Here is a 22,117-nt window from a genome sequence, read left to right as displayed (position 1 = left end):
ATTGTTCATTAGAGTCAGTCTAATAAGTGTCACCTTGAGGTTCAAGTGTACAGCCCCTTCATTATCTGTGTTGTATACTGACAGCATCGACGAGGACTTCCTGTATCAGTCCAGACTGCACACAGCCTCCACCATTGCAACACAAGCAAGAGTAGTCGAGGTAATGCAGGAACTTTATATTTCTGAAGGTTCAATTTTCAATTTTGTGATGTGCCAACTCTATGCTTATGCTCTGGTTAGGTTTGGACAGAAAAAACACTTGGTCAGGGCTAGGAAAACATCATGACTTGGCTGAAAATACCACAAACACGTCCAGAAAATGCTCTGATGTCCAGTGAAAAACACCTGGTTTTGTCTCCACAAACATGGCTGGAAATATACAGAGGTCTTGTCCAAATAATCTCTTTTGTTGCCACAGACGAGGCTGGAAATGTTGATGTCTCTTCAAAAACACGCTATTTTGTCACCTCAAAAACGGCTGCAAATGTCTGGTTTTGTCTCCACAAACACGTTCCCACGTCTCGTCATAAACACCTTGTTCTGTGGTGACAAAACATGGCTGGAGATGTCCTGACATCCAATATGTTTTTCACCACAAAACACAGCTGAAAATGTGCGAACATCTTGTTAAAAAAACTGGTTTGACTCCACTAATACAGCTGGAAAATGTCTCGATGTTTGTTAGGGTTAACCACTGGCAACCCTAACCCTAGTCTTGAACAGTGGTCTCTGGCTTACTTAGTCGCCTCCTGACATGAAGCTAAGGCCGTAGACATGAAATGTGAACATGATATAAGCATTGTAGAAATGTTGGTACAAATCGCAGCGTATCTGCATGTAATTTGCTTTATATAACTTTATTTATAGAGCAATTATCAAACCAAAGTACAAAGTGCTTCACACAAATAAAATGAAATCAAGAACACAATTAGTGACAATATTTACAGGAAGGAACATTTTTAATCTAAAGTAAACAAACAAGAAATTAAAGCCACTAAAACAATCTGGCAGCTCAGATAAAATCAGGACAGGCTTTCTAATAAAAATACATTTTTAGAAGAGACTCAAGAGACACTGACTCATTCCAAATATAAATCAAGAGGACGATTACCTTCTCGGCTTGGCCTGTTTTTAATATTGCAATCTAAAGAGGAACAGTTGTCTGGTTGTTATTGTTTGATTGTTGTCTTGTCCCGTGAGTCCGGACCATGCTTTACAACCACTATAGTGTACCATATGAACTACAGCGGCAATGATTCGTAGATTAGTTGTCAACTATTAAATTGATCACAAACTATTTTGATAATTGATTCATAGTTTGAGTATTCTCAAATGAAAAGTCTCCATTCTGTGAAGTCAGCTCGTTAAACGTGAATATTTTCTGGTTTCTTTCACACTGATCGATATTTTTCAACATTTTCAAACAACTAATTGATTGATCAAGAAAATAAGCAACAGATTGATTGACAGTGAGAATAATCGTTAGTTTGTCCATTTCTGAATTTAATGATGTGTAGTGTTGATATTAGAAACGACTCAGTGGCAGAAGGCAGTGTATGCCATTACACTCTTCCTCCTACATATCCTGCTGAGGAGACTGAGATGGTCGGGATGAAAACACATTTCCTCTGTAAGTCTTCACAATCTAACACTATCAGGATGATTAAGATACTTTAAAAACATAAAAATGCTGCACATGTTGTGTTTTAAGGAGATCATTTGACCTTACCTTGTCAAAACACTCAATATGAATTCTGATTGTGCGCCTCCAGTCTTCAAACTTCAGTGAGAGCTGCAGCCTTTGAATTTGATATCTTAATGACGGCTGGCTGCTGTAAGCCTTGTTGGAGCCATTGGCTCAGAAACCAGCAGCTCCTCTCCAGTTTCTGTGGTGTGAGGCAGCTAAGGTTTACCCGTCCTCCCCTCGAGGCACGATGCTAGTCTATTACAGAAGCTTTTTCTCATCCATCTTCCTGACAACCAGAGAAGTATCCAGTCCTGATTCTGAAATCTTTTCTCTGAATCATTTGGGCCTCTCCCCACAAACCTCTGCAGTATCTCTCTCCATCCATCCCTGTGCACAAGGTAAACACAATTAATATGTTTGTCGATGGTGTTGTTTGGCTTGTTTGTGCGTGTGCTGGTCGTTAGGCTTGAGGGATGTTGCAGTAAATATGGTCCAGCAGACTTTGATGAAAAGACAGGAAACTGAAGCCTGCTGGCAGACTTTATCAGCGCCCACAGCAGGCATCAGATTCTACCTGGAGACTGATGTTATGGTAATGGATACGGGGGTCCAGCCACCAGCCGGGCATTCACGCTATTGATTTTTCAGAGATATTTTCCAGAGTAATCAAAGAGCTGTGAAATCCTTACTGTGTGAGTGCTCCGAGCTTCAGGGACCCCTAACAGGATTGCTTTCTCTGCTGAAGTAGAGAGTTGAGTAAACCGATACGTCTTTCAGGCTAATGTACACATACTGCTGCTGGTGTGAGGGCGAGCCGTCCAGCTGAAGTCGACCAACTCAGCAAACCGGGGTCGTGATCTGGGTCAGTGGACCAACTGTACATGTGTGGATCTACTGTAATGAAAGAGGAGTCTGACCCCAGCTGGAGATCGTGTTGTTTGTGTAACGAGCTGCTAAACCAACACATTAAGCATACAGCTACTCATCGTGGTGCAAGTGAATAATCAGAAAAGATGTATTTGTTGGTCATTTCTCACTCAGTAGGTGATGTTTGACATCCAAAAAATTAATTATTCTGTTCGTTTTAATCAACTCATCTTTAATAATCACCGTGTTACACACACACTTTGAGATTGTGAGTCCTCGTCTTCATGAATTTACGTCTGACTCATAATTAAGAATTAAAAGAACATATGACTGAACTATTAGCGCTAATCAAGTAATCAAGGAGTCATCTTTAAAGAAAAATAAGTCAGTTTGTTAAATGTGAATATGTTCTGGTGTCTTTCCTCCTCGCTGACAGTGAACTGAATATCTTTGGGTTGCGGACAAAACAAGACATTTGATGACGAAATACTGATCGACATTTTTTCAAACAACTAATCAATTAATCGCGAAAATTGTCATTAGATTAATTGACAATGAAAATAATCCTGAGTTGCAGCCTCACTCTTGTAAGGGTAAAATATATTAAATCTTATTTTATATATATTATATTAATCTTATATATAAGATATATATAACTTGGTACAAGGTGAAACTAGTCTCAGAAAGCCACTTCAATAAACTACAGTTTCTCCCTGCTTACTAACTATTATACCAATAAATAAAAAAAATACCAATTTAAAAAAATGTGAATTTTACTCATTAACTGATTTAATTCTTTAACATTTGACAATAACAACATGTCGTTTCAAGCTTTCAGATTTGTTCTACATGTCGAGCTGACTGAAGGGGCGGTCCATCAACTTTACAGGTTAAAGTCCAATAACTAGTCCTGGGCAGTGATTGTCAGCCGGGGAAATTGGTACTGTATTGCAAATGTACCCTGTGGTGGGAGTAATAAAGGATTATCTTATCTTACTGTAACGCAGTAATTTCCCCTCAGGGATCAATAAAGTGTTCTGATTCTGGTCAGTACCGGTCAGCCTGTAAAACCTGCTGTATGAAGTCTTCTGTTGGTCTACAGGAGCTCTGTCAAGTTTGAGAAAGTGTGACATCACTTGAGGCTCTGATTTAACCACTTGGATAGTTTTAGGAAAACGTCACGTTTTGTCAGTACCTGGTTCTGTCTCCAGTAACTCAGCTGGAAAATGTTCTGTCATCTCCTTAAAAATACCCAGTGGTTTCATGGTTATCGCTACTTATCACAGTCTCAAACTGGTCTCTGGCCTGACCGCCATCTTGTGTTTTTGGAGCGTGACCCATACGGACTACTCTCCTGCAGCTCTAATAAACTGCAGCACTGACTTGCAGTGTGTTCAGTGTCCTGCCGTGGACATCAGGAAAATAAATAAAACAGCTGAGTCAGGACTTGGCTCGATGCTAATTCAACAGTGTGATGTCAGTGGCTGAATGTGCTAGTCTGGTTTGAATGTCCTGTGTTAGTGACTGGTTTCCTGCAGTTAATTGTGCATTATGGATATTATGATTAGTAAAAACAGCTTGAGTCTGTTCATCAGTTAATGTGAGGCCTGAAGAGACAACAGGAGATTGTGCTGATTCACGGCAGTAGACGTGCACTCACTGGCTGTCCTGTCGTCCTCCTCTGCCCTGTTTCATCTGCACCGTGCTGGGTCAGGTCCATCGAGCGTCTTATGAGCTGCAGTGAGGAGCTGAACACCAGCAGCCTTCAAGGGTTGGAGTTTGTATTGATTATTAATAATGAGGCGATTCTTAAAATGATTTTAATTTCTGTACAAACGAGGCTCTTTTTCTTCTTCACAGTCCAGATCTGTGTTCAAAGCCATGTTTCACTTTGCTTCACTGGTTTTCATTTTGGCTGCCCTGAAGGCGGCCTTTTAAATGCTGCTTATTAATTTTCATTTTGAAGACCAGGCCAAGAAATTATGCAACGGATATTTCTGTTTATTCAGGCTCAGGGCTCGCTCCTCTGTTGTAAGGTTGTCATCAGCTGCAGAGGGAAAGGAAATGTAAATGAATGGTGTAGGAGGACACTCATATTTAAATTGTGTGAAATTACCTTTTCAGCACAGAGATGTTTCTTCCTGCTCCATCCACAAACTTTTTCTTTCATTTTGTGCTTTTGGTTTCCAGCTTTGATCACACCAAATCTTTATTTTATGTCCAGTAATATTCTTCATCTAGCTTCAATTGAGTTCTCACTCTGCAAATTGAGCATAATTGTTCACCATGAAGAACTAATGCATTCACTCATCATTTTATTAACACTTGATTTTTAAAGGGATGTAAAATAATTTTACAGTAATTACTCCTGCCTCCTATTCTATCCATCTACAACATACATGGAAAGACTTTCTATGTCGGGCTGTCACGTTAATAAAAGCACTTACTAAATTAGACAGTAAACACTGTGTCCCTCATCCGCCCTGCTACGTATGTGGAGTGCCTCGGTGCTCAGTCCTCGGTCCTCGTCTTGTCTCGTCGTGTATTCTTCTTCTGGGCCAGATTATCAGTCGAACTCTCTTCAGCTAAATCCTGGAAAAACGGAGCTTCTATTTTTTGGCCCTGTCAGTACACTGGTTGAATCCTTCCTTTTCCACCTGCAAGAAATCAGACCATTATTCACCTTCTGATCCTTATTTTCCCCGTCTCTACTTCTACAAGGCTCTTTTCACTTGCCTTAGTCGACAGTGGTGGAAAGAGTGGAAAAATTTGTACTGAAGTATGAGTACAGTTACATTACTGAAATATTACTCAATTAAAAGTAAAACTTAAATACTTCTGGTATTGAATGAAATTGAAGAATGCTTAAGACTTAATAACATTAACTTGTACTCGGTACGCAATTATGGTTTTTAAAGTGTGGAAGCAGATTACATGGTGTAATGCATACTTAAGTATGAGTAAAATGACAGACTTTGAGTAGTTGTAATTAGTTAGTAGTTGTAATTAGTTACTAAGTAACACTTTCCAAAAAGTACTCAAAGCCATGAGAAGTTACTGAGGAGCGAGTGATGAATGAACCATGAAGGACTTGATAATTATTGAATCGTTTATGAGTAATTCCAGCATAACTGTGATTTGAGGACTGTATAGTAGATAATGAGTAACTAGTGAACAAACTGGGAGATGCTATATTAATGAATCATTAGGTGATGATTAGTGCATAAATATAAACTAGTGTCGATACATTAATTACGTATAATTTAATCATGAGTTACTGTTTTTGTGCGTCTTAAGTAGAGTGAAAACATAGTTACCAAGTAGCCCCTCATTACATCCTCAGTATGACTATTAGCCACAGAATTAGATTTTCCTGTGCGTTCACAAATAGCTCCTTAATTACAGACCAGAGACAGCTGGATTCTCCCAAAATATCCTGTCCTGTTCTGAACACGTGCCACAAGAACAATAACTCTCTCTAATACTCAGCTGTACAGGCAGAGCCTCATGTTTGACTGCTTTTGTTACTGTTAGCTTCGATATCTTAGTCTTTTTATTAAACTGAAATCTGACATAACAAACAAGAATGAAATATGTTTTCAAAGTCATTTTCTGTCGCCACCTCAGCGGCTACAGCACATATTAATGATCCACTCTGCCGTTATCAAACGGGGCTCATCTTGTCCTCGGTGTGAGATCATCCGCACACTCTGAAGGACCTTCAACTTACATGTTTGAACATTTTCTCTATTCATAAAGTCTGTTTACCAGCGTTCCTGATTAATTACATGATATCCAGGTCACAATACTGCAACTCCTTGGCTTCAACCAGAACAGGAGATACAGTTGGGACCAGGCTTCATTCGTACCGTGAATCAATCTTTAGAGCTTGTTTGTGACATGCAGCTGTCAGGAGCCTGTGCAGGCTTATGAAAACATTTAAAAAACAAAGATTCTCTACAGTGACACACTTGTAAATGCAGCTTCCTGAGGAAACGCTGCTCACGTGTAGAGTCTCATTGAAGTGGCTCTGGGCTCGTGTAATTGTGCCCCGATCGTTTGATGAGTTATCAGGATGTGCACTGAATGATCGGACCTAATGGCGCTGGGAGGTCTGTGCTCAGGATCCTTATTTTTATTTTATGGCCTGAGACGGGGCGGCAGGGTTAACCTCATCATGCAGGCCACTCATTATTGCTTCTCATCTTCTCGGCCATTGATTGCTCCCAGCATTTGGGAATGGGATCCTCCACATTATGAGCCCTAAATACCAGTATCAATCATGTATGAGGTGATGGACGTACTGCAGTTAAACATGGATGCATTTGAAGCTTGCTCCGTGCCATCTCTAACAGTGACTGTGTCTCTTTGCTGCCCTATTTAACATCTATAAATACTTGGTTTTCATCTAAAACATGTAAGAGTTTAGCTTTTCAACCCCTTTATGTATTCTGCTTCATATTCAGTGTTTATTTGATGCCCAGTAGAACAAGAAGCTCACACTGTTGGTCACTGAGCATCTCCCCTGCAGCACCTGAGGACACACCAGGCATTTAAAGCAGGACGGTGTGTCTCATCTCTTTGACAACAAAGCGTCTTCTCCAGCCATAATCCCAACAATACCAACTCTTTGATCCCATGCCTTTGTGTTCAGGGAGCTTCTTTGTCATTTGATGTTGTCTCAAGAGCAATGGCTGATGGAAATTCATGTTAAAGAAAATTACATTTTCTCACTCTTGTGCAGCCTTTTTGTGTGCTGAAACACCCAAAACTTCCTGTAGCCCCGAGTCTTAACACAACGTGTTGATGAATAATCCTGCTTCCTTCAGCTCTCAGGGTGTTTGATTTATTAGATAGTTGACTGATGGTTCACAAGAAAAGAGGAACAATATGTTAGAGGTCAAAAGTCAGACTTCACAGGTACATGTGTGTCCTCTTATGAAACTTATGAATCCAGCTTGAGTCTCCAGCAGAATAGACTCTAAGGTGCGGCCGACTACACTTTAAAGTCACCTTCACTACTATTGATCGCTCCCCTGAAGTCCTGAATGCAGTCCTTATAGGCTCAATTCAAACTGAGTACATTCAAACCAGGCAGCAGAAACAGGATTTGTGGACTCAGCACCTCTGACCACACTTTGTGTTGTCACAATTACAGCAGCCTTGAAGCTTCCAACTCAAAGAGGTCGATGCATTAATGATTTTTTAAATAATAAAAAGCAGCAGTTCTCTTTACCCATTTAATCACAAATCTATTTCACTGCCTATTTTACCCCAAGGTTGTGGAGCACTGCTGTGTTCAACTTTGGATAAAACAGATATTATTTGAAGCCTTTGGTGCATTTCAGTTTTGTTTTTTTGTTTTTGTTCAGAGGTTTGTCATTTGTCAATTTGATTTGATTATGATTCATCTGTCAACGATTCTCCATGCACCTGAAACTACTTTCTTGAGAAAGTCCTTTTTAAAAATCATATGATAGTCTAGAGGTTACAAAGCTGCATCTTTTCAACACCAGTACCTGTGTGACCAACGCCAGTACATAAACATTACAACTGCAAAAGCGAGGACGATGCATCTTGCACTAGAGCCAGGTAGTCTGGAGTTTGTGCACTGGTGTTTAGCAGGTTTTCCACTATGTTTTAATTACCAGTTTTTACTGTGAAATCTGTTGAAGAGTCCCTCCAGTCATAATGAAAATGAGTAACTCTTTACACAAACTGAATTAGGATGTGAAATTAAGCGAAAATATTATAGAATCGAAATATGGCCAGAAATGTCCTGACATACAGATGCCAACAAATGTCACATCTCAGGATTTTTAATAGTTTTTTCTGTGAAAATGAAAGTTGTGTCACAAATATGATCATCCCACTAACTGTGAATCATATTGATGTATCGGTCAAAATAGTTGTAATATGATTTCCTTGTTATCGTGCAGCCCTGATCCCTGAGCACTACAATCTTCCAAGAGCATTTTCTTTCTGAAGGAAACCCAAGTGTTGATGATTATATGACCTTGAGGACTTGCATGATCAGGATTGAAAGTTGTCCAACAAAATGTGGAAATAATATTCAATATATCAGCTTGTTTAAGCCTCAATATAAATCATCATTTTCTATATTAAACGAATATGCAGCATCACCATGTTTAACTGTAATCACATTTGTAATGTGGTCCAACTTTCAAGACCAGGAGCAGTATAATGAAGTCAAAAAGTGTTTCTTTCTATGGGTGGATGTAGAAACAGAAGTGCATACTCATAAGAACAATGTTGTGTGTGTGTGTGTGTGTGTGTGTGTGTGTGTGTGTGTGTTAACCACCCCCTCCCCCCTCCTCCCCCTCTTCATAAGCTGCTTACAGAACAACAATGGGTTTTGTTTGCATTGCAGATGAGCGGGCCTCCAAGGACACAATTTAATGAACATGTAGGTCACTTTTGATATGCTCTGTACAGTAGCATTAACTGTTGAGTTTGCTGAGATGATTGTGGTTTATAGGTGAATGGGGTCCATATGGGGGTTAAGTGCTTTACAGTAATAACATAACCGGGGCTGCACGTGGATAAACAGTGATGCTGTAAAGATGTGTGCTTGTGTTAATGAAGCATTAGGCCCTCATTGTCAGAAACACACAATCTGCTTTCAGACGTGAGATTTGCAGAAGCAATTAACGTGCAGTATTGTGCAGAAAATGCAGATAACAGATGTTACATATGAAATTCTTTATAATTAATTTTCTTACACTCATGCCAGTTCAGCAAAAGGCTTTTCAGGGGCCGTGAATGATCTCAGGCCACTGTGTCACTTTATGAACTTGCATTTAATTAATTTCTATAAAATTCTACCAACGTTTCAGCATCAACTCTGCTTCAGTGGTCGAATCGTTCAGGAGCAGAGATCACAGTCTCTTGGTCAGACACATTGATGTCTCATTACTTATGAATTATGACAGGATATGAGCAGCCGTGTGGTCATAAATGTGGTCATAATTGCACTTGATTGCAGAACTTTTTGTTAGTGGGTGGCGTCGTATCCTCAGATCAATTCTGTGGTGCACGGTGATGGCTCGGGCAGGAGGAGCTCTTGGGACATGACTTCTTTGTTCTGCCTTTTTACTTTCACCTCACCCCCCACCTCCCCTCATAATGAAGCCTACAGCGGTTGGAAAGCACTTACGTTCATCCCCACCCACTGCTCCATCCCTGCTCCCTAATGCACATCCCCAGACCAGACCACAATTAAAATTTCAGCACAAATTTCAACCTCCTGTATTATTTAAAGCCCCAAAAGCTGCTGCTGCATCTGGAGACCAGGAGGGGGACAATAGAGGGCGTGGCCATATGTTTCATATGTGTGACTGTTTTGTCAGGCAGGCAGTTAGAACTGAGCTTAAATGAGAACCAATTATTTTTGAATTTATCAGCCTGGAAGCCTGAAATCAACAAGTCCCTGGCTGCTTTACAGCAGCTTGTGATTGACACGACTAATTAAATCACAGAGCGAGCTGAGCAACTAGTGCCGATATCTAACAGCAATGTCTGCTCATGGATAACACGTTAGCACACAGAATGATATAATAATAGTTCTGCTTTGGCAGTTCAGTTTTTGGCTTGAATTCAAGAATAAAAGTTGGCAATGTATGATTGTGAAAACGTTGATATGTTGCAACATGACATTTTATTTTAGGTTCACTTTTTAATTGCATGTAGTGACTACACTGTGGCACAGAAACTACTTGGATAGGGTTAGGAAACGTCATGTTTTGGTGTAAAATACCTGATTCTGTCACCAGAAATTTACCTGGAAAATGTCCACATGACTCATTAAAAACATCCAGTGGTTTCACGCTTAAAAATGTTGAAACACAGTCTTGTACGGTGGTCTTTGATCCGGCAGCCTCCTTGCCATGCTGGTTTAGACCCAAACAGTACTTAGGGTGAGAAAAATATCATGTTTTGGATTAAAATATCTGATTTTGTCGACACAAACACAGCTGGAAAATATCCGGATATCTCACCAAACATATTCAGCGGTTTAACACTTACAAATATTGAAACACAGTCTTGAACAGTGGTCTCACGAGCTATCATGTCCGGAAAATGACCTGACATTTGTTAAAAAAATTACTCAGTTTTCAGCTGCAAATTGTCCTGACATCTCATCAAAAATATTCCGTTTTGTTGCCACCAACATGGCTGGAAAATGTCCAGATGACTCATTAACAACATCCAGTGGTTTCACGCTTAAAAATGTTGAAACAGTCTTGCACAGTGTTGTCTGGCTTGGCAGCCTTCTCGCCTTGCTGCCACACCCTCCTGACATGAAGGTTGGCTTATCTACATGTAATGTGAGTGTGGTATGACAGGTGTTGTGCAAATGTTAATAACAAATATCAAGTGTGACACAAGCAAATTGAATATTTTCCAACATTTAATCTGTTGCCTTGACTGAGTTTTTATTTGGATTCAGTGAGAGTTTTTATTCTTCTAAAAATAATCATACAGTCCATTACGGAGTTTTGAAGGCCGTACGTTTCACTCCCTGGCAAACCAATCGATCAACAAGCCCGATCACCCCCTGCGGGTAAATAACGCTCATTTTTTGTTGCGGGTGAGAAAAGAAATGGGCTTATTTTGCATCGCTCTCTGCATGTCCCCTGTTTTTTATGCAGGTCTGAATGGGCATCAGGTGCCTTGCGGGACACACAGATCAGTGTTTTTCTTTGTTGTTTTTCTGGCATAAACACGCAGATCTCTGCTGTTTGTTGTCTATGGGAGTCCCTTTGTTTCCTCTCCAGCCAGGGACGTGTGCTCATGCATATAATGTTTCACAAATCACGATGCCTGTTAAAGTGCCATCAGCAGGATCCTCCTAAGGCATGTGCTGTGTAACGTACTCACTGTGTTAGACTGTATGAGTGTACATCGCTACATCATTTACCAAAGCACCTTATGGCGGGTTCTCTGTAAAGAGTAATATTACCTCTGAGCAGCCGTCCTAAATCACACTCTGACATTTTATTGAATCACAACTGAATGCACATAAGCTATGTGCCTTAGCAGCTTGAAAGTAAGATTGTATGAATGGAGAAAAACAAAGCAGGAGGCAGCGCAGGAGCACCGCCTGCATACCAAACCGCTGGCTCATGATTAAAGCAACTGTTGTGGAACGACCAGGTTTCAAACAGAAAGACTGCAGCTTAAAAAATACTGTTTACTAACCACACTCACTCTGCATGTTAAAACTGTGGACCAGAGGGTATTTACGGGGTTTAGTCTGTACAGATTGAATCATTTGATACACTCATTCCCCGAGGTCAAAGGTCAGCCTCACACAGTCAGATGACTTGAGTTAATTATCAGTAAAATGTCAGATTCGTGAGGGTGATGATGAGCTGAAGCGGTTACACCTGGCTTCATGGCTGCTGTCACTCTCCACCGTACAGTGTCTCACTCTGAGAGGCCACCCAGGCTGTAGGTGTTGGTTAAAGTAGGTCATTCCACCTCATTACACTCGGTTGGTGCTGGGCAAATCTTGTGGAGCGAGAAATTGGAGATTTGGGATAATTATTATACAAGTAAGATTCATTTAGAGTGAATCAGAACAGCTGGCAGTGGTTTACTGTATGTTAAGTCTGCAGTCCTGATATTTGATGTGAGAAATACATAAATATCAAGTGAGCAAAGAGGCACTGTATGTCACATTTAGCTGCAGAACTAAGATCATCTTACTACGAGAGGGTACAAATATGTATCGTGTTTGTGTTGTTCTGTTTTGTGTACTTACCTGTCTATTAATGCTTAATATGCGTTGTATGTTTAAGTGTTTTCGGAGGGTACTTGTTGATGTACACCTCCAATTCCAAAAAATGGTCACAACAAGAACGTAGATAATCTGATCCTACAAGGGAAAATCTAACTCTAGCAAAGATGCATTCAAACACATTGGTAGATAACTAATGCTTGCTGGAAGTGAGCAGTAGTCTGACTGTCCTTGTTTTAATATCACATTAGTATCTTAAGCTTATCATCTTAAAAGCTCTTAATTGGCTCCTCCAGGATTCAGAGGTGTCAGATGAGACTTAACTGCTGCTGGTTTGTCATTATTAACAAAAGAAGGCAAGAACATTTGAATTAATTTTGAGGATAATTATTAATGTTGATAATTATGCCGTTTAGTGTCACGAAATTACAGAATGATAGAGAGATGTAGCATCATAGAACTGAGTGATGAATTATTTGCGAATTTGAATTTTTAATGTTATAATTATCAAGCAAAATGTAATTATAACTCACATAATTAACAGTGTCTTAAAAAGTTAGTAAAACCTGTGAATGTCAGTTGCACCTGATGTAATCACTGCCAGCTGTAGTTAATTAACATCATATCTGTGAGTTAGTGAAATAACAGAAAATAAATCGTGACTGTCTTGTTAATATCAGTCTCTGCTGATGTTTGTTTATGTTTACGTGGTGGTTGTGTGCAGCGGCGTTGTTGGTTGGTTGGTTGGTTGGATGGTTTGTTTGTTGGTTGGTTGGTTGGTTGGTTTGTTTGATGGTTGGTTGGTTGGTTGGTTGGTTGGTTGGTTGGTTGGTTTGTTTGATGGTTGGTTGGTTGGTTGGTTGGTTGGTTGGTTGGTTGGTTTGTTTGTTGGATGGTTTGTTGGTCGGTTGGTTGGTTTGTTTGATGGTTGGTTGGTTGGTTGGTTGGTTTGTTTGATGGTTGGTTTGTTTGTTTGTTTGTTTGTTTGTTTGTTTGTTGGTTGGTTGGTTGGTTGGTTGGTTGGTTGGTTGGTTGGTTGGTTGGTTGGTTTGTTTGATGGTTGGTTGGTTGGTTGGTTGGTTGGTTGGTTGGATGGTTTGTTTGTTGGATGGTTGGTTGGTTGGTTTGATGGTTGGTTGGTTTGTTGGATGGTTGGTTGGTTGGTTGGTGTGTTGGATGGTTTGTTGGCGATGAGGTACTGCATCTACATGTGAGATTAATAACTTTGATATGATGATGCTGTGCCACCATACTACAAAGCAGCATATTCCCTCAATTCAAGTACTCAGTAGTAAAATGTAAATATTTTTCATGTTGATTTATCCAACCATGATAAGTTTGAATCTCACCTGGTGACAGATAAAGAAGAACTATATTAATATATATATATATATATATATATATATATATATATAATATAGAAACAGCCAATATTCTTGCCGATGGTCTAATTTGCTTATATGTCATAAAGAGGCATCAGTATTGATCTGACTGGTTCAAAACCAGTTAAAAACTCCCTGTAATAGTTCAAGTGCTGTTTGGATATAAAGGTCTAAGTGGCTCGCTCCTGCTTGGATCAACCTGTTGACATGAAAAACTCTGTAAAAGCTTCCAACATCCTGAGATGTTATCTTCCTGCCAGACAGCGCTGACTTCCTGCAGAACTACTCCACTTCAGACTTGTGTGTTTGCCTGTAATGTATTACCGCACAGGCAGAAGGCTGATTGGACCTGGTGATAACAGTATTAGTTGTGTTGGTGCCGATTGTGTATTTACTCTTAACAAAGCATGCGTGGAGAGCTGATGGTCATTTAGGAGCTCATCTACGAAGCTGTGGACTTTTATCTCCGTCATTGATCTCTAAAACCAGTCTCATACGTCTCACGTCGTGTCTCCTGGATATTACAGCAGACACTTGAGCGTTTAATCTGGAGTGTGACACCATAAGATGAGGCGTGCCATCGTGGAGCTGTTCCAGTTCTTTTCATACCTGACTAACAATATCACCAGCACTCGTACCACCATCACCCTGGTTAGCTTTAAGCACATTGCCCACTGATTGCACTAATCCAATCAGATAGATCAGGTGTGCCAGCTGTCACACCGAGACACTTGGCAGTAGCACCGGAGAGAAGCAGGCTGAGGAACAGCCGGTGAGCAGCCATGCAGAGCGGATGTGTCCTGTTAAATAATCCATTAAGACTTTTTCCCCCTTTTTTTTTAACCTCACCAGCCTCTTCAGATGCAGCCGCATTAACGCTACAGGAAAAGGTTTTGTCAGGACTGTACAGTAGTTCTTCCTTTTTCCTTCTGTAGCAGAAAGCAACTAGTTCTCCTGGAATCAGAAGTGGCAGATCTGGAGCCACCCAGTCGCCCTGAAGACGCAGCCCACGGCAGTGTGTCAGCCACAGCCGCGTCACTGTTTCTGCCCATTGTTACTGTGTCCTCAAATGAGAAGAAATTTCACCGTTGAATGCCTTGATTAGTGCCCACCCCCAGCTAACTGTATTGTGTCTTTGAGAAAGGGATTATGAAGCCGTACAAAGAGACGTATTAGAAAAGGTTCACCTCCAGTTACTGTGCAACAGTAAACGGGCGGTGCATACTCTTTTATTTGCTTTAATTGGCTTTAGCAGACTGGTTTTACTGAGCCTGACTGAATCCTGCTTCATGTTCCATGAAACTTCTACACAACAGTGGTGGAAAAAGTACCCACGACTCATACTTGAGTAAAAAGTATTGTGGTAATTTAAGTATCGCAAGTACAAAAAAAATAATTTATACATATATTTACATGCATGAATATACTGTATACTAGGTGTCGACTGAATATCAGCCTGAGTGATTATCGGATCTTAAAAATGTCATCTTATTTTGCTCTGATGCATTTTATAATCTACAAACAATAAAGAAGAAGTCACTGAGTAAAAGTATCTGATACTGAATGAGTTTAAGAGTCAAAAGTATGAGTGTAAGTAAAATACACATTTATTTACATGTGTATTATTATCTGATCAAATATTCAGCAGGTTTCTTTTTTCCATCTGATTGCAAATACAATAAATTAATTTAAAATGCACTTCTTTGGCTGTGATGCAGCATGTAATCTGCCAAGTAACTAGTGACTCAAGTTATCAAAGAAATATAGTGGAGTGAAAAGTACAAGTCGTAAATATTTGCCTCCAAATTGTAGTGGAGTGAAAGTAAAAGTAGCAGTTAGATGGAAATAATCATGTTAAGTACAAGTACCTCAAAATTGCACTTAAGTACAATAGTTGAGTAAGTATTTAGTATTTAGTTACATTACTCTACTGTTTATCGTTTTACATTTAATTATTTTAGATTATTATCTTATCTCTTTAATTTCCATTATTTAAATGTCTGTTAATCTGAAGTCTTTTCAGGAGCCAGATGTGGGACTGCTTTCCTTCGTCAGTTCGCCTCCTTGTAGCTCGAGTTTAAATAAAGGTTGATTTATTGCCTGATTATGTTGAATGGTGTGTAAATTATGGAGATCTGGTCCTCACATCAACGGTAATATAACTGAAAACACAATTTCCATTTGTAATTTTAAAAAATAGAATAATAAAATAGTTGGCATAGGAAATAATGATATTCTGAATTCAAATGGCAGCTTGATGACAAACTGGCGTTTTCCCAGTTCCAGTTAATGTTGCACCAGCACACAGACTGGGAGGCAAAAATAGTAACTGGTTGTTCTTTGAATACGACATCAGAAAACCTTCATTCAGCGTGACATGAATAATAATCAGTCATATTTTTCTTCCTCTCAGTTGGTCTGTTTCTCTGTAACAGCCTCGTCTATAATGAGCATATGGATTGCTCCTGCCTGGAGGGACATTGACCCAGTATATTAAGTCATATACTGTGTACTCATGCCTCTTATGTCTTCCACCCAGATGGAAATTGCGCTCAGGTTATAGCATCCTGAGAACTGCCACGGGCACTGTGAATGTGCACACTAAATGTGCATTGTTCAGGTTTCCTCTCCTCACCACAGCTCGGTGCACTCTTGAACTCACAATGACACAATTTCTCCTCGGATCAGACGCTTTGATAGAGACTCTGTTGGACAGATAGATTGTATGTAGAGTGGAAAAGAGCCATTTTTTGACTGTGGATGGAATGAATAAAACAAACAAACAAAAATTGGGACAGGGAGTGTGTTTGCCTGCGGGCGCGCCGTGACTCCGACTACTTTCCTCTTCCCACACTGCACTTTCTGAGTTAGCCTAAAGGTGAAGCATCCAAGGGCGTCTGAGCACAGCAGCATGTGTGTTTGAGTGTGCACATTTATAAGCTGACTGAAGCGTTGTGCATTGATGCTCAGAAATGCTCTAAAATAGACTCTCTTACAACTTTTGCCTTAAACTTCTCTGACACTCAGACCAATCATTTATTTTATAGATACACTATAACAAAAGAAAGTTAAAATTCAAATAATCAACCCTGAATTGTTGATAAAGATAATATTTAATGTGTAGATTTGGAAATATAAGAATTAGTCACCTTGTTGGAAAATTTATTTACCAGTTTCCATCTTTGAAATCATGGTATGATCTTCAGCTGATCATGAAAATGTCTTTTATGCCTCAATTACTCAGGAAATCTTGAAAAATGTAATAATTTACTGGTTAAACAAGCTCGATAGTGTGAAGCCACACACCTCTCTCTTTACTGGAAGACAACTTGTTTCAATTAACAGAATAATCACACTCCACTCTCATTAAGTAACATTTCCTTGGACATTTGCAGAAAGAATTATTTGCTAATATTCACTTTATTTCATTTATAACTGTGCTGCTGTAGGAAGTCTGATTTTGACTAATTTGATTTAAAAACATCATTTTCCACTTATTTCAAATCTCTAAACACTCATCAGAGCCGAATTAATTCAAGATATCTTGTCAAGTGAAATTATCTTGCTGCACGGACAGATGATTTCATTAGTGTTAAGTAATTTTCTCCTCAGATTTAATGTTTATTTCTTGTATTTAAGCTTTTCTCTTTTCGTTTGAGAATAAGTTGACAAAAAAAACTCATCATTAGTGAATAATAAGTCTGAAACTGGGCCCGCTGCTATATCGGTCTAATTCGGTTACGTGCGCACCTTGCCTGCGTATCTGCATGTCCGTTTTCGTCATACAAGTTTTCAGGTCAGGGTAATGCAGGCGCTGCGCTGTGCAGCGGCCGTGCTCTGACTCGTCCAGGTTGTCCAGGATCTTCAGCTGGGAAAGCCTGTCCCTTAATCCCCGGTCCTGTGTTAATGGTCCACCCTCGGGGCCCCGGGGCAGCAGTCTGAGACGGAGGATGAGTGAGCAGCCAACTTCAGAGAAGAGACTGATGTAAATGTGAAGAAATAGGCTGTATGGATGAGAGAACAAAAAAGTCAAAGAAGTGGAGCTATAAAAAGGGCCGGACAGGCGCTCTCTCAGCCTCGTGGGACTGCAGCAACTCGGCCCCAGTGAGTAAACCAGAGGGCTGCTCCAACGTGTCAGAGCAGGACCACACTCATTTGATCACAGCTAAGACCACGACGTGATGTCCCACTTGGTTGGAGTGTGATGTCTTTGTTTCTAACAGGCCGCTGTGTGTGGCGGTGGGCTCTGGGAGACGTCACTCCATCTTACACATGAGCTGAAGAGTCATCAGGACTGATGCTGAGACAGACCCGCGTGTTGTTGACGGGTTCATTTGTAGTGAAAGTGTGGCTGGTCACTAATCAGGCCCAGGAGGATGTGTTAATGTTAGTGAAGAGTTAACACTCGGTGTGGGACAGGTGGTCATCAATCTGCACACTTTACTGCAAATATCTGCAGCTCCCGGTGGAATCACAGGCCTCCAAACTATATTAAATATAATGAACAGATGTGTTTTCACTCGGTGAAAAAAGACGTCTGTTTACATTTCATGTCCACTGAGTTCGTAGTAAAATCTGCCTCCCATCTGCTTCACTAAACACAATTTGAATTAACACCTGTCAGTCTTTTTACGTGACTCCACTGTCTTCAACGGCATGCAGAGGATTAAAATATCAGCCTGTGTGACATGATGGCAACTACAGGTGTGAATCTTCACACGATTTGATGACGATTCTGCTGTCAACGATTCGAATGCAAAGCGATTGTCGATGCATCTCAGTGTACGGCTTCCTCAGTGATCTAAATTACTGCACTGCTGCTTTTTCATCATTTAAATTCCCCTTTTATTCAGAAAGTCCTTCCAACAATCAGACTACAGCAGTCCACAAAATAAAAGCTAATAAAAGCATCTTTTCAAAACATAAACATTACATAAACAAAAAAATGTGTCCGTCTGCAGTGCCTTACATGTTTGTTGTAATCTACAATAGTATTGTTTTCACATAACAGCTTTAAGATAAAGCATCTGTTGACTGCTGCACACACCTCTCTCAGAGTTGGACGGCAAGGTTGACAACACCTCCTCAGATCTCGGCTGATTAGCTGGGCTGCTGTAACAGTTACTATTTGTGGCTGCAGACGTTAGCTTCAGGTGAAAATGGCTGACGTGGTTAGTGACTGTTGTGAGGCAGAACAGCTCAGCGTGGGTCTCGTCCAGTTCGTGCTTCCCAGCAAGTTCCTAAAATTCGACATGTGCGCTGAGATGTACGTTTAAAAAACATTTTTATCACTCACGGATGATCTCTGCCTCCCTCCTACATACGTAACGTTAGCCTTATGTCCGCCCACAATTCAAAGCATGAGGGCAACTTCGCAACACAACTTTATTGTCCAGCTGAGGTCAAACAATCAACAATCAACATAAGCTGCAGACCTTGATTGTGATCTGTCTCTGCATCCATGCAGAATCTTCCACGTCTGCATCGCAGTGCATCTTACAATCGAGAAATTTCCACCTCTAATGGTAACATTTGACCACAACTATATTCATAAAAATATCCGCTAATCAATGGATTCATCAGAGTCAGTATTTGTATCATTAATCTTATTGTGTTATCTGTATTTACAGATTCTGGATGCTCATGTTGAATGCTACAATAGTCTAACAGACTTTACTCTGGCTCTGTTGCTCCATGCTAACACTTGCTAACACTTGAGAAGTGTCTTATTTTTCTCAATGGTCAAGATGGAAGGAGGATATTTTCAGCCCAGTCTCCAGGATATAATTTTAGCTGTTAACGTTTCTGCAAACCACAGATACATCCGAGGTAGATAAGTTAGATTAGATAGACAGGTAGTTCACCCAATCACCTGCCAGGTATGTTATGTGCCTGTCCTTTTCCAAACTGTTCCTGGTGGTTCTGTGTAACAAACCATCCGGTGTTTCGGGTCAGTGAAGGAGTCTGAAAGCATTGGCAGAGCTGTGTGTCGTATTCGTAAACCAAACTGAGACAACAGGGTACTCATAGAGGTTTAAAACTCCACATGTAGAAAGTTCCCTCAGCAACTTTGTTGTTTTATAGAATTAAAAAAATAGAATTTAATTTTTACCTCGCCTTCTTTGCTCATGAGGTCTTCATCTTTTCCTTTTTAAATGAGACCTTTCTTATTTTCTCAATTATTAAAAAAGTATGTCCAGTATCATTCTTAATCATCTTGTGGCCAACGTTGTATTTACGTACCTGAAAATTAAATATTCACCGGTGAGCATGAGCTTTGAGTTCACTTAACTGGAGCCACTGACAAAGACGAATGCTCGGCAAAAGTGGAAAAAAGGTAGATGACTGAATCCATTATTTTAATGTCTACAAAAGACTGAAAAGGAAAAGCTTTTGGTGATTGTACAGGACTGCTGCTGTGGCCCAAATCTGTTCAGTAGCCTCTCTACACAGTCTTGTACTATCCCTATTAACTGTACAATGCACTGAGTGGAAACCCTTTCAGGAAGCGACACCCAATCCATCCTGCAGCAGGACACTCAGGCATTGTATTGTCACGTTGATGCTGTTATCCGTAATTGGATTGTTTTAGTCCCACCGAGGTTTTCGCAGAATTGCAGGAGGCTTTTTCATGTTCTATTCAACCTAATCAGAGCACACAAACATTGTGGTATTTCCACGACACAGATTTGGGGAAAGTAAATCATTTTAATCTTCTGTCTGCTGAGCCTCCCACACTGCTCCTTGTGGATCTGAAACACACAAAAAGCTGCAGAGAGACTCCCAAGGTCATCGAGTCGACGCACCTTCAACCCACAAAATTACAAGTGTGATAAGTGAGGACTGGTGAGACGTTAGAGTGAGTTCAGATTAAAGTACAGGAGGAGGAGGAGGGTGAGGAGGTGGTGGGACTCACTTTATGGGGATTTCATCAGTAGGACTGTCAGGAGAATAAAGGCACAGCTGATCTGTGCCAGATAAATTAGGTCTGTGTGGAGGTTTTTCTGACGATGAACTCAGGAGAAGTTGCACAAGAAATAAACGAAGGACTGAATGAAAACCCTGTAAGTCACAGAAAGCAGAGAAATGCTTTTTTCTATATGTGCTATATGAGAACGTCCTGAGACGCTCCTGTGACAGATCAAGTCTCAGAGAATCGGAGAAGTCGTGGTGATTTGTTTGGGCGTTTGATTTAATTAGTTCTTAACCTTGTGTCATCCAGGACCAAGAGTCTACAGGATTTCAGTCCAAACAAACACTTAGCCAGTTGAATTAACCTGTTATTCACCTGTTGGGACGCTCAGCTGCTTCAGGATTAGCTTATCTGACAACAAATCTGTTCTCTACGCTGTAATTCTACCAGTTGTATTTCTGTCTAATCTGTGTCACCATGAAGAGCGAGTCCTCTGTTGGTCTCTGGAGTTTTCTTTCGTCACTGCAGTTTTTCCTGATCTGAACAACAGGCTTTAAACTAGAGGATGCTGTATAATGTAAAGCCCTGATTTTGATCCATATACATCAACCTGACTTGATTTGCCTCAGTTAAACATGGCTACCATTATACTAGACATTCAGTTTTTAATCTCTCTGCAAACGGCTCTTGTTTTAGGCTGAGGCGGTCCGTCTGCATGTAGCTTCATCACTGCCCTTAAATGACATGGTTCTATTTTCCAGGTGCAAACAGGTAGAAAAATGCCAAAGTGTTCGAGTTTCACAAGCTGTCCTCCGACAGCTTGTCTACAGCAGCCGTGCAGCTAAAGGTTAGCAGCACACAGCAGACAGCTCTGTTCAGCCACATCTTTGCTCTCAGGAGCCTTCTTACAGAAATCACCGTCCAATACAGAATCAGTGCTGTTTTAACTGAAGAAAATACACTTGGAGACGAAAAAGAAAAGAGTGTGTGTATAAGTGAAACGCAGACTGTTTTGTTGCTGTGTGTGTTGTCTATTCCATCGGACCTGCACAAGATTCTGTTTCGGATCCATTAATATTGACACGTTGACGTCTGGTTTGCTGTATGTTTCAGCTGTAATTGTCTGCACCTATAGAGTGAGAAAGAACATTATGTGTCTCTGAGGTGCACAAAATATGCAGGTTTGGATTCCAGGACTCAAACCAGTCACAAGAATAAATGTTGGCACTGTGTATTTCAGCAAAACATGGACATGTTGAAACTTTCTTAATGTTTCTGTGCTTATGCTCTGGTTAGGTTTAGGGACAAAAACCACTTGGATCGTTTTAGGAAAACATGTTTTGGCTCAAAATACCTGGTTCTGTCTCCACAAACACAGCTGGAAAATGTCCTGACGTCTCATTAAAAATATCCAGTGGTTTCATGCTTACAAATGTAAAGACACTGTCTCAAACAGTGGCATCTTGCATGGGAATGGTCTTGCTAGCTCGTGTGCCTGGAAAGTG

At 40.3% G+C, this 22,117-nt stretch overlaps 1 protein-coding gene across 3 annotated transcripts in view; it reads left to right on the top strand.

Moving 5' to 3' along the window:
- Positions 1–22,117, top strand: part of tmem132e (transmembrane protein 132E) — a 387,724-nt gene that overhangs the window by 160,580 nt on the left and 205,027 nt on the right. The gene's annotated exons all lie outside the window — the stretch shown is intronic.

The sequence above is a fragment of the Pagrus pagrus genome, assembly GCF_965226575.1.
Source record: "Pagrus pagrus genome assembly, chromosome: 14".
Lineage (NCBI taxonomy): Eukaryota > Metazoa > Chordata > Actinopteri > Spariformes > Sparidae > Pagrus > Pagrus pagrus.
This window is presented reverse-complemented; position numbering and strand designations above follow the sequence as displayed.